This window comes from Cupressus sempervirens, chromosome 1 (genome assembly GCF_028749045.1).
Source record: "Cupressus sempervirens isolate cs-2001-9-10 chromosome 1, ASM2874904v1, whole genome shotgun sequence".
NCBI lineage: Eukaryota > Viridiplantae > Streptophyta > Pinopsida > Cupressales > Cupressaceae > Cupressus > Cupressus sempervirens.
Genome location: NC_143118.1, coordinates 660,757,434 through 660,774,726, shown reverse-complemented (window position 1 = coordinate 660,774,726; position 17,293 = coordinate 660,757,434). Strand labels below are relative to the sequence as shown.

The 17,293-nt window shown below is 38.6% G+C and overlaps 1 protein-coding gene across 4 annotated transcripts in view; it reads left to right on the top strand.

The window, feature by feature from the left end:
* The window catches only part of LOC149579623 (3-dehydroquinate synthase), a 99,571-nt gene that overhangs the window by 81,489 nt on the left and 789 nt on the right, over nt 1–17,293 (top strand). The window lies entirely within an intron of this gene.

Here is a 17,293-nt window from a genome sequence, read left to right as displayed (position 1 = left end):
AATACCTTCATAAAATTTTGTGTTGCAAATGACATTGTCACTATTTGTTGTAGGTACCGAATGCTAGACTTGTGGCCCTTCTTGTCATAGCCATGCACTAGGGTTCGCAGGATTGGCTCAAATTCTTTGAGATCAAAAATAGGCATGAAAATGATCTTATAGACCTCCGCTTTCCTCAATGTAGCCTTCAATAGATGTTGGTCACTTGTTCCTTGCCACCAATTCCTGCATTCCATTCTAGCCACTCCTTCGAAATGGATATTTGCAGCAAAAACTTCTTCCATTCTGCCCTTATTCTTGTGACTCTTGCTAGTTGTGGCCATGGTGTTTTTTGTCTATCTTCTTTCTCCTTGTTTCCTCACTCTTATCCTCCAAGATGCCCTTGTTAGGGTTATATGGACACGCTGTAAATGCTTGTATCCACCTTCCAATTGCCTTTATTGTGGTTTTATATATCCGTGTGCCTATTCCTTAATTATAACCCAACGCTGACACACCTTTTATGCACACATACAAATGTACAACCTTTTTAGCTTCCTCTTGGCACTTGTACGAATGCGTGACGAACCAACTCCCCCTTGTCTCACACGTCTCATACAGATAACACGAGTACATGTATGGCATGTATGGATAGCCCTCCCATCTTCCTTGTATGCGTACGGATTCCCCATACCTTCTCTTCTCCATCTCCACTGTGCACAGGTGGTTTTGGCTCTTCCCACATATAGATTCACTATACTTTCGTACGCTTGTACAAATTGCCATACGTGCTTATACGACCCTTGGGTGGTGTGCTCCATAGGGTCTTCTTCTTGGAGTTGTGCTTAAATTGTCCTTACAATGCTTGAGATTTTGCTTATAGTGGCCCTTCTTTATGTCTGCTTCTTTTATGTGATCCATTGAAACTTTCGTATCTTTATGCCAAACATGTACCTTTTTATGGCTTATTGTCTCGGCTAGTGTTCTCTTTTGCAGTTCCCTTGAACCTTCTTCTTCATATTCAAGTCTTCTCTTTGTTCCCTTTTCCTCTTGGTCCCTCACTTTTACTTCAGAAGCGTATTGCCATACAAGAGCCTAGGAATGTTTGGTAGCACTTATTTTTGTAGCAGGTTCCCAAATACTGAAGGTCAAATATTTTATCTACTAAGGGGGTTGGACCCACGCTTTTATAGCTGCCATCTACGTATTGTCCTTTGTACTTGTGATACCAGGTGGCTCTTTCCCCTTCCACTGTTGGTGCCTTTGTTGGGTTGGGGGTTTTCCTCCATAGTTTGTTTGAGTTCCTATTGTACGGTGCTTCCTCTCTAACTTTTTCACACTTTTCCACGATCTCATCCATGTAGTTGACCCTAGAGCAGATGAACACGTCCTTTGTTTTCACTATCATCTTGAGAGGGGTTCCAATGGTGTTACCCTCTTTGTCCTAGTTTGTCTTCCCTTGCCCTACTTTTCTCACATACCTTTGTATCTTGTTCCTTCTTAGCCCCTTCTTCGATATCATAGGCCCTTCTTCGATATCATAGGCCATAAAGTCTTCCCTCTAGCCTTTACAAAGTGCCCTCATTTTCCAATAGCCATTAATTTTTACCCATAATGCGAGAGGTTTGAAATATCCCAAACGGATATTGAACCGATTTCTTTTTCAAAAATATATTCAGAACTAAAACATATGACATTGCATTATAGAAACCAGCAATATAAGCCCTAGAAAAATATCCCCAATAGATATTTATCCGGTTGTTTCCTCAAATTGATATTCAACACTTAAATAGAGGCAGATGTATTACAAAACACAATAGAAACCAGTGGAAACTTCAATAGGTATTAACTCATTCTTTCTCAAAATAATACTCAGGATTCAAGCATATGAAAATGCATTATAATTCAACAATACAAAACCCGTAAACTCTCATAAAATTCCTCAAAACATGTTATTGCATAATACAACAGCAATACAATAACCAGTATTCAAAATCCAATCTTAAACATAGTTTTACAGTCAGGTTGGACCACTAAGAGAAGAACCTGTAAGCACATATGAGACACCTGAAGTGATGTCTCTGCGGACAATGGGTTTGCGTCCACAGTTTGCCGGTACGAGGGGCTACGTCCTCACATTGGCTGAAAGATGAAGCTTTCCAAATAACTCTCGCAAGAGAGAAACTGAAATCTGAATCATAAATCAAGCATGCCAAATGAAAGAGTCACTTCTTTTATCCTCACAGTTGTGACTCTTCGACTCACCTTCCGACTTTCGTCTTATCTCTCCTTGTCCTTTTTAGCCCACTTTATAATATTAAATTGACCTTTTATATTTTGAGTCCACACTCTCCAAGTCAATTTTAATATTGCTTGTCCTTAAGCAATTAGAACCAGGATCCCGTACGAATCTACAAGTAGCTCTCCAACCCAATATGAAAACAAAGCTGGCCATACTACGAAGCAAGGTGTCACTCTGCAATCCATCCATCAATCGGATCCCTGGATCCCATATAACTCTCTGAAATAATGCGACACCTGTAAATTGTACAACTTTGATCACCATCGCATCTAAACTCAAATTGAGTAGAACTACAACAAAATCCTCAACCGGCCATAGATAAATACGATCATCACCTGGATCCCAAATCTTGTTGCTATGGCCATCTAATATGATGAGGTAGAAATGTATCAAGGGGCTATGTATAACCTAGTAGATGGTGACGACCCAACCTAAGTCGATGATGTAAGAAATGCACTGCTCAAAAGCTGAAACTAACATCATGGACACATCAAAAACCATACCGTCGTCATAAGTCTGGAGAATTCCCAAGTACATAGGTGCTATGAGTAAGTATGAAGCTGAAAAACCATTCGCTATGATTGAAACGTAGCTATCATAAATACTCCACCAAGATCTACTCAATGGCTAATGTAGGAAATCCATCCAACTCCTGTGTGGTTTGACATCTTGACATCGAGAGCCATATTTGGACTGATCCAATGACAAGTGACAGTAGTCAATTCACCACTCCCATCCTGTGACCAAGATTTGTTGCTAGGAGTGGTACCAGGGGCCAATCTTCTGAAATCAAAACCATCCTCTTCATGGCAGTTAAAAGGAGTTCCCTCGTTTATCACAAAAAGGGGATTATCGGAAATCAAATCAGCAGCAACTTCAAACAAAGGGTTATTTGCAAGTTGAATGTGATCTGAAGTTTTGGTACTTGATTGTTTGGGGCAGCTATCCAAATTATACGTCTGCTGAATGCTATCAAGTTCGTCAATGACTTCTTGGAAAAACTCCTTCCTCACTTTACCCTCATGTTTTCGAAAGTGATTCGTGACCCTGATCTGACTTTCTGCTTCCAGAAGAGAAAATTGGGTTTCATCCAATGCCTCATGAGCATACTTAAGCTCCCTGTTGAGCTCCTTAATCTCATTCCTTTCTCTATTCGATTGATCGGCATATTTTCCAGCAACCTTAAGAATATAATCCTTGTTGGAAAGCAAACATAAATAATCTGATTTCATAGTTTCGGGAGCTGTTTTGACCATCTGCAAATCAGCAATAGGCCAATCTCCTTCCACTTCCCTTTGAGCCTTCTTATAGAGATCTTCAACCATCTTGTGAGTGTTGTTATAATGTATCAAAGATGCCACAACCATGTCTTCACTAACCTTCAGTTGGTTCTTTAGGGTCTGTATTTCATGGTTGTCATGTTGAAGTAGTTCATCGTCTTGCAGTGTCATCTTGGATTGTTCTTCTGAATTCATGTCAGGTGCATAAGAGATATATGGTTCATCAAACCTCTCAAAATCATAGACCTTCTTTCCCTCGTTCTCTTGATTTGTATGCAAAGACCCAAGTGTTGCCATGTTATTATTTGTATATAAAGGCTCATCATACAAGGACCCCAATCTGCTATTAACTCGTGTGCAACTGTCCTCATCACCCTTCTTGTCAAAGTTAACCTTAAATCCACCAACGTAGAAACTTGCACCCTGTGTAACATCTTCTATGCGATCATGAGAAAATTGTAAATCAATGATAGTTGACTGCTCTTCTTTTTCAAGACCCTCCATTAGATGATTTTGGTCTGCTGGAAATTCTTCATACACATTTTTGCACTGGTTTTGCAAGGAGATCTTGAGCTAATTCCAAAAATTTCTTTTTTGCCAAACCGGACTGATTTTGGAGTTTTGGATGGAAATCCATGAAATCACCGAAGGCTAATTCATTTTGAATCTTTGGAGGAAGTTTTTTGTACTCAACATACATATCAAGTATTTATGTTTTGCAATACCATTTCTGGTATTTGATTTGCTGAACATTTGTCACAAATGGTGAAGCATCTTCATTCTTTTCCCGAATATTCGCCAATCTTAAGGAAGCTGCTTTCTTTTCTAGTTTTGTTTCAAGGTGTCACATTTTCTCTATATTGCATGTCTCATGCTTTGCACGTTGTCTTAATATGGCATTTTTTGCAGCATCCACTTCAGTACCAACACTTATTTTCCCTTCTTTAACCAAGCCGATATGGACAAAAATGCTTCCTCCGGACTTTTGCACATCATTAATCTCAATGATACTTTGGCAAATATTTTCTCCACTTCCTTGCAAGGTGAGAAATACAGGGTCTCTAATTTGACCACCTGATTCAGCATAAAATGGTGTCTTGTCCAAAATAATTTCCACTTCATCTCCCTTTGAAGCTTCTGCTACTGCAATTCCATGCACAAGCAAGCCCACAATCGATGCAGTACATTGAAGGGTATCATATCCTAAGACCTAGTTTCAGAAACTCTATTTGTAAGCTTTGAAATAGCACTCCCAACAAAAAGCTTAACAACATTGCATGCAGCTTGAGACTGCCTCCTCTGAATGTCCATTTCAGCTTCAAACCCCTCCAACAGATGTCTTGCTTCCTTCTATAGATGAATTTCTTCTTAGAAAAATCAAATTTCTTTTTCGAAATTTGTCTCTATTATTCTTCAAATTTTATTTGACCTTATCAGAACTGATTTAGATTTCTCCTGTTAAGATCACTCTACAGATTTCATCTTCTTTTTATCTCACACATTCATACTTCTCATGCCTTATTGGAAAAGACTCCCCATCTGTCTCAAAAAAATAAAACTCGACAATCGTTTCTGATTCTATTCATTTCTTGTCAAAGATAAAGTCGTCCACCTGTCATTGGCCGCTATACAGACTTTGTCTGATTAACACTTGTGCACCCAATAGATAGAGATGATGCCGGTTGTTTATTCTTATTCCACACCCACTTGTAAGCATCTTCGATAACTTCTTCACCTTACTCTGGGTCCCACACTGCATTACGTGGCGATAGAAGATGAGCTTGCATTACATGAAACTTTATCAACGGAAGAAAGATGCCCAGACGGACGTGCCTAGGTGGCCTCTTCCAAAATTCTCTATTGTGCCCGAGCTAAAACCACGTCTATTAGTAACATCTTGGCCAAGAATCATCTTAGTTAAATCTGACAGCCCGCAAATAGGGGCTCTCCATTACACGGCAGCATTAGAAAATTCAATAACTTTCTCGACTCAAAATGTTATTCGCAGCTCTTTAAAAAATGCCAATGTTAAAAGTTCCAACCTTAGACTATATGTTATTGTAGTTGTCCAAAATTTCCTACGACAAAATATTTTGGACTTTGCACTGCCTCGATAAGCCCGTGATACTACCAGACTCAATTCATCATACCTTGAATGAAGCTTCTCTTCTTACCAGAAGGTTGTGAGAATCACATCTTTCTTCAGCCAATAATGTATTGGAGTGTATCCTGTTGCAGGAAAGGCTCTCTTCTTCATTCAACAGAATAATCTCACATTTCTTGCATTTGCATATTACCGATAGGATGAATATCTGCCTTTTGGTCGTCATGATATCCTATTCTTTTAATCTGTTGCCATGGGTAAAATTTCTTGCCAAGATTAATAGAAGGGCTATTGATTCAGATACTCTCCTCAATTTTAACGGAAGACTATATCAGGATGCCTTGAGTCTCACTTCAAGCCCACTAATGTCTTGAATGGCTTGCACATCACTCTAGCCCTCTTCAACAGCAATATAGACTCTGTTAATTCTCTGAATTATTTACTCAGAGAAATAGTGTTTCAGAAACTGGTGGGAGTCGAGTTTCTTTTTCAATAAAAACTAAACTCAATCATAGGATCATGCACGTAGATTTCAGGGAATCGGCTGCACTGAAACTCCCTGCGATGGTGTTTTAAGTTTGTTCTTTAACACCAAATTCATAGGTTCATGTAATTGTATGATTGATGTGAATGAACTCCACATAAGTTGATGCAACAAGGAAGATATCTGCGGCACTGACTCAGCTGAAGCGCCTGATTGTAAAGTTCCAAAAACACTTGTTATTTATTGCAACTACCTATGTTTGTTCTTGCTGTAAGTGGCCCGAGCTTCCAGTAGGCCCTGTACGTGTTTCACTTCCTCTTACCTGTACCTGCTACTAAACAATGCTCCATTTCATGGCACTATTGGTTCTTGGCTTTTATTACCTCTGTTTAGACCACTCACGACACATGCATCTCCTTCATGGCAGATGATAACTTCAGTTTCTATGATATTTCAAGCTCCTTGCAGCAGATATATAAGAACACGACGCTAGTAGTCTGCCTGATACTTAAAGATGATTGTAATCGAACAAGAAGAGATATACGATATTGTTCAAGCCAAATAGGTTCAGAAAATTAATAAATCTTCAGCTCCTTACAAATTCACTCAATAATCTCCATCTCTCAATTTAAATTTTTCTGATAAATCCTTATAAAAATTTGCCTCTGTTATAAATTTACAGGCTAGTAGGAAGACCAGCTCTGATACCACTGAAATATCCCAATCGAATATTGAACCGATTTCTTTTTCAAAAATATATTCAGAACTAAAACATATGATATTGCATTATAGAGACCATCAATATAAGCCCTAAAAAATACCACCAATAAATATTTATCCGGTTGTTTTCTCAAACTGATATTCAACACTTAAATAGAGGCAAATGTATTACAAAACACAATAGAAACCAGTAGAAACTCCAATAGATATTAACTCGTTCTTTCTCAAAATAATACTCAGGATTCAAGCATATGAAAAGCATTACGATTCAACAATACAAAACCTGTAAATTCTCATAAAATTCCTCAAAACATGTTATTCCATTATACAACAGCAATACAATAACAACCATTCAAAATCCAATCTTAAATACAGTTTTACAGTTAGATTGGAAAAAGAACCTGTAAACACATACGAGACACTTGAAGTGACTTCTCCACAGACAATGGGTTTGCGTCCACTGTCTGTTGGTACAAGGGGCTACGTCATCACATTGGCTGAAAGGTGAAGCTTTCTGAATAACTCTGGCAAGAGAGAAACTGAATCTGAATCATAAATCAAGCATGTTAAATGAAAGAGTCACTTCTCCTTTTTATCTTCACAACTATGACTCTTCGACTCCCATTCGGGCTCTCGTCTTATCTCTCCGTGTCCTTTTTAGCCCACTTTATAATATTAAATTGACCTTTTATATTTTGAGTCCACGATCTCCAAGTCAATTTTAATATTATATATAATTTGTCTTTAATTTCTCTAATGTCCCAAAAAGGGGACATTACAAGGTTCAAACAATGCATTTGTTAGGTGTTTGTGGATGCTTGGGATTGCCACCCCTTCTACCTCCTTAACCATTCATTCCTTTGGGTCCATGAGAGATTTGTTCTAGTCAATGTACAGTTTGAAGGGTTCCTTCGTGATGACTAGGTCATCTTCAAGTTCTTTATTTTGTCCTAGTGTCTGTCCTCCTTTTGTGGCGTAACCCAACTCATTGATGCCTTCAGTATGTCATGCTAGGTATACTTTTAAGTTTTAACATAGACCCATTTACTGGTTTCTTGATTGATTTGTCATCTAGGGAAGATAATTTTATTGCTCCATTGCTACCAATTTCTCTTACTTTACGATCCTAGCCGCCTCACCTTAAGCTTTCCTAGTTTGATTTCGTTACGATCGTTATACTTCAAAACTAGCTGCCTTGGCTAGAAATTCGTTTTCTGGATATATTTATCTTGCCAGTATTTCCTGTGGCATTGTGCCACCTCCGTCGCCCATTTACGTTATCATCTGCCTTTCTTCTAGTTTGATAAGTTTGTCTAGTCTTTCCCCTAAGTTGTCCTCTTTCCCCCATCTACTTTCTATTGCTACTCTAAGGCTTGGTATAATGAATGCTGTTGGTACCACAACTTCTTGACTATACATCATTTGGAAGGCGTGCTTCCAGTGACCTTGTAGGAGGTTCGATAAGCCCATAGGGCTGCTGGTAGCCTTTCTTCCCAATCATCGTCCTCTACTTCGCAAGTTTTGTACAATAATGATACTAAGATTTTGTTGGACTCTGCTTGTCCTTTTGTACGTGGGTAATACGGACTAGACAAGTTGTTGATGATGGAAAAATCTTGTGTCATGTTTCTTATCACCTGGTTCACAAAGTGTACCCTCTGTCACTTGTAATGAAGATCGGTATCCCGAATCTTGTAACAATTTTCTCATACAACAACTTGGCTATGCTGACTGTCATGTTGTTGAGGAGGGCCCTTGCCTCCACCTATTTTCTAAAGTATTTTGTGAAAACTATACTGTACCAACAATGTTTGGCTATACTTGTCTTTAATGGCCCTACAAAGTCGAGTCCCCATTACTCAGACAACTTGTGGGGTTGGGAAGGGAATAGTTGCATGGAGTCCCTTTTCATTGGCTTCCTTGTTTGTTGGCACGTATCACATCTTGCTACCTGTTTCTTGGCATCCGTGTACAATGTTGGCAACCATAGGCTGGCTAAAAGCACCTTCCTTGCTGTAGCATCTAGGCCCAAGTGTCCACCTCCCAATCCACCATGAGATTCTTCCAGTACACTTGGTATCTCTTCTTCCATCACACATCTTCGAAGTACTTGATCAGGTCCCATTTTACACAATAGCCCCTCCATAAGTTGAAATGTTTTACATTTCAAGGCCACCTACCTCCTTTTGTTCATTGTCATTTCAGGAGGAAAGGATGCCATGGATAGATATCTCTCTACTTGTTCATAGTAGCTTAGAAGTACAACAATTTGGGAAAGATGCATACCCGGAAAATCCTCATTTATTCCACCTGCTGGTTCTCTCAACCTTATTCTCGAAAGATGGTTGGCCATAACATGAGTTTGTCTAAGTCATACTACAGTTTTGAATGTAAATTCTTGGAGTAGGAGGAGCCATCTGCTTACTCTCCCTTGAGTTATTGGTTTATTGACCAGGTAGAGGAGTGCCTGGTAATCTATAGAGAAAGTGAATGGCACGACAAGGAGATAGTGGCGAAACTTTTGTATTGAGTACATCATGCCAAACACATCCCTTTCCGTCGTACTGTAGTTTTTTTTTTTTTGCTTTTGAGAGGAGTTTGCTTGCGAAGTAGATTGGGTGGTCCAATCCTTCTGCTTCTGCCTGGGCCAATGTTGCTCAATGGCAAAATTTGAAGCATCCACATGTATGTGAGAAGCTTTGCTCCAATCAGGGTAGACCAATATTGGTACCCCTACCAACCTTGTCTTAGTTCCTTCAACGCATCATTTTGCTTTGCCCCCCATGTGAACTATTCTCCCTTCCATGTAAGCTTTTCCAGTGGCATAGAAATTTCAGTGAACCCCTTAATAAATCTTTTGTAATAGCATACATGACCCAAAAAAGATTTTACGGGAGTCATGTCCTAGGGGTTCTCCATCTTGACAATAACTTTGATTTTGTCTAGATCCGGTTTAGTCCCTCTTTAGATACAATATGCCCTAACTGTTTACCTTGGGGTACCATGGAGAGACATTTCTTGAGATTTAGGGCTAATTGTGCCCTCCTGCACCGTTCCATACACTCATAGTATTGGTAGATGGGTTTCCTTCCCACTGAATATGGACCAATCATCTAGAAATGCCTCGAAGTTGCTTGTTGGTTCTGTCAAATATATGAAGTATAATCCTTTGGAATGTTGCAAGGGCATTACATAATCCGAACTACATTCAATTATATGTATATACCCTATTTTGTACCATGAAGGTAGTCTTCAATTTGTCCTCCTCTACTATGCTGATCTGATTATATTTGGAGAACCTGTCCATGAACGAGTACATCATGTGTCTGGCTACCTCCTCTAGTATGGTGTCTATGAAGGGTATAGGGAAGGGGTCTTTTATTGTTACTGTATTCAAACATAAAAAATCCACTCATATCTTGATCTGATTTGCTTTTTTTTTCAATGAGATGACTATTGGGGATACCCATTCATTGATTTGTACCTTGAAAATAATCCTTGCATCCAGCATCTTGTTGATCTCCTCCTGTACCTTGTCGATGTAATTTGTGTTCATACGGTACGACCGCTTCCGTACTGGCCGTGCATCTAGCATTAGTGGTATCTTGTGTTCACACAGTTTTGGTGGAACTCCTTTAAGATCCTTGTACGTCCACACAAAGACATCTTTGTATTCCAGGAATATTTGAAGTGTTGCTACTTTAAGAATTGGGTCCTAGTCATCCCCCATCATTATAGGTTCAGGCATAGTTCAAAATCCCGTTCTCTACTACTTATCATCGAGGCAAAAAATAAAGCTCTTGGCAAATATCGAAGATAAATCAACAACTTCACGAAAAAATATCGAGAATTTTAAAAATAATTTCAATTTAGTTAGAAATGCATATTTTGTGCAAAATTCAATAAGAATACGCATCTAATGAGTTAGTAAATGAGTAAAAAAAACCAAACAAGCGGTAAATGAAATATGCAATAAATCTACATCCTTATGTGGAATGTCAATGGTTGGCAGCCATATTCAGAGGCTCTAAACTCTAAAGCAAACTAGAAATAGAAAATTGTGTTTGTAAAAAGATAAGCAAATACAAATGTCAATTAAAATATGAAACTAATCTACATCTTCCTCTTCCCCTTCCCACTAATAAGAAAAAACAAATAGAAAACTTGTGCATTTGGATTTGCTTGAAAAATCTCTTAGAATCTGCTTCGAATCTAGTTCAAATCCACTTGTGATTGGTCGACAAGGCACCCACAAACTATATCTCTTTGCCAAAACCCTTTTCTCCTCCAAACACTCAAAATTGGAAAATAATCAATGATGGGAAAGTCATAGGGTGTGCCAATTTTACTAGTGCCGCCCAAGAGAAGTAGTTGAGTTATCACAAGAAGTTTGCAATTATTGTAGAGAAGTAGCCAACTTATTGGCAAGAATTTAAGGTCTTCTCGGGTTGAATTTCTCGCCAGAAACCTTAAGTTTTCTCGTTTTGCAAAAGTTCTCGTGAGAGTAGAGATATCTACCACTTCTCGGAGAGATTTTAATCTATGGGCTTTGGTTTCTTTTGATTTCCCAATTTAAGCTCTACAACCTTGGTTCTTTGTACTTAATCTTCACTTCTTGCCTACACTGGTAGGCTGGTGTATCATCTAAGAGTACCACTCCTTGTATTCCTTATACTCCTTGGGGTATGTGGCCTCCTTTTTCTCTATTTCAGAAATTTTCAGCATATTACTGCTTGGCTTGAACACCTCGTACTCCTCCATTTCCCAATGATATAATCCACTTAGAGAATTTGTTTCATCTTCCGAATTGTTCCCAAGTCTCAGGATGCCTTCCTCGTTTGGTTCTATCTCTCCCTTTTCCTCGCATCCCTTTTCTTTTGATTTCGAATCCGATGCAAACTCCTGACTTACTGCCTAGTTTTGCGAGTCGATAGTATGTTTCTTTCCTTCACTTTTGATGTACAACGTGATCCACTTCCAATTATGGTTGGCTTTGGCTAGCACCAACCATTCCCTTTCTAATAAGGCATCATACCCTTTCTTCTCGAGTGTAATAATCACAAGATCTAGCAAAAATGGTTGAGTGCCAATAATTACTTATTGGCCCATTGGTGTACCCAAGGGTTTGATGCTGTGCTAGTGTGCTCCCACGGGGTGGAAGGTAGGTGGCCAAAGTGTGGGTTTACCCAATGCTCTCCAAGTTTCTTCAGGAAGCACGCTCGCTCTAGAGCCTCCATCCACTATGGTGTTAGCTAGTCGGTGACACATGATTTCAATCTCTACTATGAAAGGGGTTCTTCCCATCCCTATATCAAAGAGTGTTGGTTCTATCATTGTTTAGACTTCTAATGCTTGTTTCTTCTTGGTATCATCTTCCTTGGAAGTATTGTCTTCTTTGATGCTATCTTCTCCTGTCTTAGAGATTGCTACCTTCAACTGCGACAAGGTTTCTAGTAGCTCGGCCACCCTTACTAGTACGGTATCTTGCAACATCTGTTTGATTATATTGGTTTTAAGCACAGATCGAATTGAAGACTTTACCTTCTCTTGGTGTTTTTCCTCTTCTAGCGCCATCCGTGCCTCCTTGAACCATTCTTTCTCTGTTTGGGGATTAGGGTAGGAAGCTTTTTTGGCCTGTAGATGAGTGACTGCCATAACTTGTTCCTCTGTTTCTTTAACTTCCAACATGTTGACTGCTTTTCTTTTAGGACAATCCACTTCTTCATGGTTATGTGGGCCGCACTAGTTGTACAACTTACTCCCCCCATTGTTTTGGCAGTGTCGAGCAAAGTGCCCCCATTCATTACACCTTAGACATTGAATCATTGGGCGGTCTTTTTCGTCGTACTAGATGCCATTGCGGGGTGGATTGATATTGCCATTGCCTCCTCGTTTTGTGTTTCGATATCCCCTAGGGAAGGCATCGAAATTTGTGTTGCTTAGAGTAGTGGGAGGTGTAGATTGCTCTCTTGTGAGGAGTATTTGTGCACTTCTTACTTTCAAGTTGTATGGGCATTCTTTGAGGGAATGTCCTACTACTTGATAGATGTCACAAAACAAGTTCTTCGGGCAATTGACCTTTGTGTGACCCTCACCACGACATTTTGTACACCAAACTTCCTTGCCGCCTTTGACTTCCTTCTCTCCTTTACTTTCCTTCATCATCTACATCATGTCCTTGCAAAGGGATTGGATCATTTTTGATTCCTCCTCACTTTCTTCCTTGTTGTTGGCATCATTGTTTTTCTTCTTACTTCTAGACATTTTATTTCGCTCTCAGTATCCATAGCCCCATTGCAGGCCTTTTTATAGATGGAGGTACCACCTTCATTTTCTTTCATCTTCTTTCGGATAGATGAACTTGATCCCTCAATGACCCATCTTTTTTTTAGTTTGTCAATTGGTTTGTTGTCCAACTTTCCTATCAATTCCTTTAATTTCATGTGGTATACCTGCATACTTTCTTTTTTCCCTTGGCGGGGGTTATATATTTTGGCGACCACCTCTTTGTCTCTTAACAATTTGAATTCTGCATCAAAGACTTTCCTTAGAGTGTCCCATGTGGCCCTTTTTGTGTCCGCCAAGTCCATATACTAGTTGATTGCCACTACCTGTTGCCCGTAGGGTGGTAGGAAAGGCCTTCAACCAATAGTCCCCATCATCTTGCCTCCCCCTCTTTCCAAATGGTTACACGTGTTGTAGTGTCTTATGAGATCTTCTGGTCCTTCCCCTTTGAACTTAGGAACTTTTTGTTTATTCGGTGTGTTCGACATTTTTCTCTTGTTGATTTTTTGCCCCTATTCCTCTCCTCTCGGAGTTTGCAAAATTTCCATATTCCCATTCTTATTTCTTCCTCCTACTTGGTGGAAGTGGGATTCTCACCTTACCGTGGTTTTTGGTTTGGTGTGCTGTAAGATAGGTGCCTCTAAGATAGCTAGCCTTTCAATTCCTCTTACTGTACTTTCTAATGATTTTGCTACTTCTCTTTCTAAGTTTTGTTCCTCGTCCTCACTAGGAGTACGCTCTGGTCCTTGTACTTTCTGGGCAAGGTTGTGAAGTCGCCACCTCCTCTCTCCTAGTTGTTGTGCCAGGAAAGCCTGCCTTATGTCTTCCTCAGTGATTTCAAATCGGGCATCCTTCCTGCATTGTTTGTCTTTATTGGATCGGAGGGGCATTAAATGTGGAGGTAGTAGTTTCTTCCATGGTTCTTTGTGTCCCTCGATTTCTCCACCGAGGATTTGTGCTTCGATTACTAGTATCTCTGGACTCCTGTCTCTGGGTCCTTTGATAGAACCATTGCAATGTTTTCTAGTCTCCTTTTCTCTCTCAGGTCCACCTCTCTTTGCTCCTCTACTACTACCATCCTTTGTGTGAGCAGCCTTGGAAGACTTCTTAGAAGATTGTACACATCCTTGTTCCATTGAGTTGGACACGTACCATACTGGTGAGGAGGGCCCTCTGCTCTGCCTCCTCCCAGACATACTCATCAATCGCTACGTCCCACACGTGCATGAAGTCTCGTGTCAATTGGTCCTCTCTGGTCACCTCGTCTTCCTCAATATAACTATCTGTTATTATTGCTTGTATACATCCATCTTCCTTCTGCCTGCCATACCCCGGGTTCTAATTAGGCAATGACATCAAAAATGTTTATGCCAATATGGTAGAATAATACGAATAGCATATGCAATGTATATAATTCACAATATTACTATCACATCTATCTAAGTAATTGGAACAATGCAAAGAATGGTAAAATGTCTTTTATTGATTGTACCAAGCCAAGTTACATATCCATACCAAAGATAGTTCCGAAATTACCATCCCAAACTATTCCATGTGAGTATTACATATAGTGAATGAGTTGGTTACTAATACCAATTGACACGACTTTTGGTACAACCTTTCCTACCAACTACTTAATTACTTAAGCAAAATTACTTGCGACATAAATGAAGCTCAATTTTAATTACAATTACAAGATTTGGACTCAACAATTTGATTTTTATAATGATATGCACCGTGAAGCATTGCTTCATTATGTTGAGCACTTGAGCATGGTCATATATATATATATAGGTATTTTTACCATGCTCATATCCTTTGATTCATAGGATTTTGCCATGATCCTCTAGCATGAGATCAAGGCAATGAGCAAGAATTGCATAATAAAGTGTGTGCCTATCCATAAGAAGTTTACCTAAAAGAACTATTGTTTTTTGTACTGTCTATATAAATACTTGTACAACATTTTCTTCACCAGCTTCAGCCAATGCTTCCTCTAAAAACCACAAAGGAAATCATCATTTTTTGTTTTTCCCTAAGCTACCGGTTTGAGTTCGGGTTCGAAGAACGGGTTCACTAGTATGACAAGATTTTGAAATGGGTTTTCGGCTTGTTAGTACAAAAACATGTAAAATACACACACACACACACACACACACATGTATGCAGCTTAAAAGAATGAATTTAGATTAGAATGCCACATAGTATCATAAAAACAACCAAAACACTATAAACTTGTAATTGTAGTATAATATCTATTATCAACACTAAAATAATATTGAGTTCAAGTATCATTGATTTGACTTTCAACACTTAAAAACTTTATACTAAGTTTCAATCATCTAATCGATTTTTATCTAAATCTATATCATCATCATCATCATCATCAAAGGCATTAGTGGATTCACAAACAGTGCCAATGTCAATGGAATCAGCTGTATTAATAACATTCCTGCTTTCCAAGTTGTCAAATGCTTGTTACTTTTCATTGTACAAAGAGCTTATTTGTTTGTAATCAACACCCTACTTGAAAAATGTTCTATAAGTAGCTTGCAATTCCCTTCACCTATTGAAGATATTGTTTAATGTTTGAAATATGATGTATCACTATACAAAGCTTCTAATTAATCAAACAGGGGTCATTATCAGCAATTGGATATGCAAATTTCACTGGAAGAAGACAAGTTTAATTTTATGTAATTAATATCTTAACTTCAGCATAATTAATATCTGAACTTCAACTAATTTTGTTTTGTAATGTTAAAGTTTTTTATTCAAAATCTGTAATAATCATTTCCTACATTAAATTATGGATTTTTTCACTGGAATTGGACCTGGTTTGTAGTTGATCTGCCCTGGTTTGACTTCGGTTCGGCCTGGAGGAACCAGCCTATTCGAACTAAAGTGGAACCCAGGATGGAATCAGGACCAGGACCAAGGACCGGTTCAAAATTTGCTTGGTTAGAAGAACCAGGGGGAGAATTGGCTAACTTAGGTTTTTCTTGAAAGGGAACGTTAGGCTTTTCTTTAAAAATCAATGAATTGCAAGAAAACTGTCACTTAAAGAAACAAGGAAATTATTAAAATGGTAAAATTAATCACTTAAACAAAAGTTTGATTGATATTATGAAGGACCACTTAACAAAGAAACGTGAGAATTCAACAATGGTTTGCTACTCATTTTTGTCTATCACTCATGATTATGAAACCTTTCCACTTCCATATCTCACTTTGCCTTTTAATTTTGGCCTTCACATTGACTACCTTTTTTAGCCAAAATGAAGCCCTCTTTTTCTTGAACATTTGGGGCTTTGAATCCCATTCCGCAAGTAATGGCATCTACTAGATTTTCCCCATAAGGAGACTTAAAACAAAGTAAATAGACATTAATTCTCTAAAATTTATAGTTTAAATTCTACAATCCCCTAAATTTAAGAATTCACAAGACAAAGAAATCAAATAACAAATTTAATTAAAATAAATTGTTACCTGGCTATGTGAAATGGAATGGAGCTATAGCTACATGCTTGTTTGTATTCCAACCCATGCTCTTAAGTGATAGTTGGGAACTTGTAGTATGTTGTACAATAGATGAATTCAATATGGATTTGTGTACCCTTGGCCCAACATTAGCACTGCCACTGGCATTGTGACTAGTGTTTGAGCATTTAGATAATAGTGGAATTGAAGAATAGAGAATAGTTGTACAATAGAGAATAGAGAGTAGTATGTTGTACAGTAGAGAATAGTTGGGAACTTGTAGTATGTTGTATAGTAGATGAATTCAATATGGATTTGTGTACCCTTGGCCCAACACTAGCACTGCCACTGGCATTGTGACTAGTGTTTGAAGATTTAGAGAATAGTGGAATTGAAGAATAAAAGCCTCCATAGATGAGTATCTTTGCTTTTTTTCCCCTTCTTGTCTAGTTCATTTTTCTGGTGAAAAGGTATTGTTGTGAGGTATATTTGTAGTGGAAACTACACTAAATGTTTAGAGAAGTTTGTCAACTTCCAGACCACATTAGCAAAGCCTGTCATAAAGGACAGTACAATCTTGATGGAAGACACACATTTGTCTAATTTATATCACATCCAATTTTCATCGATATCTCTACAACATTCACCATGAGTGTGGA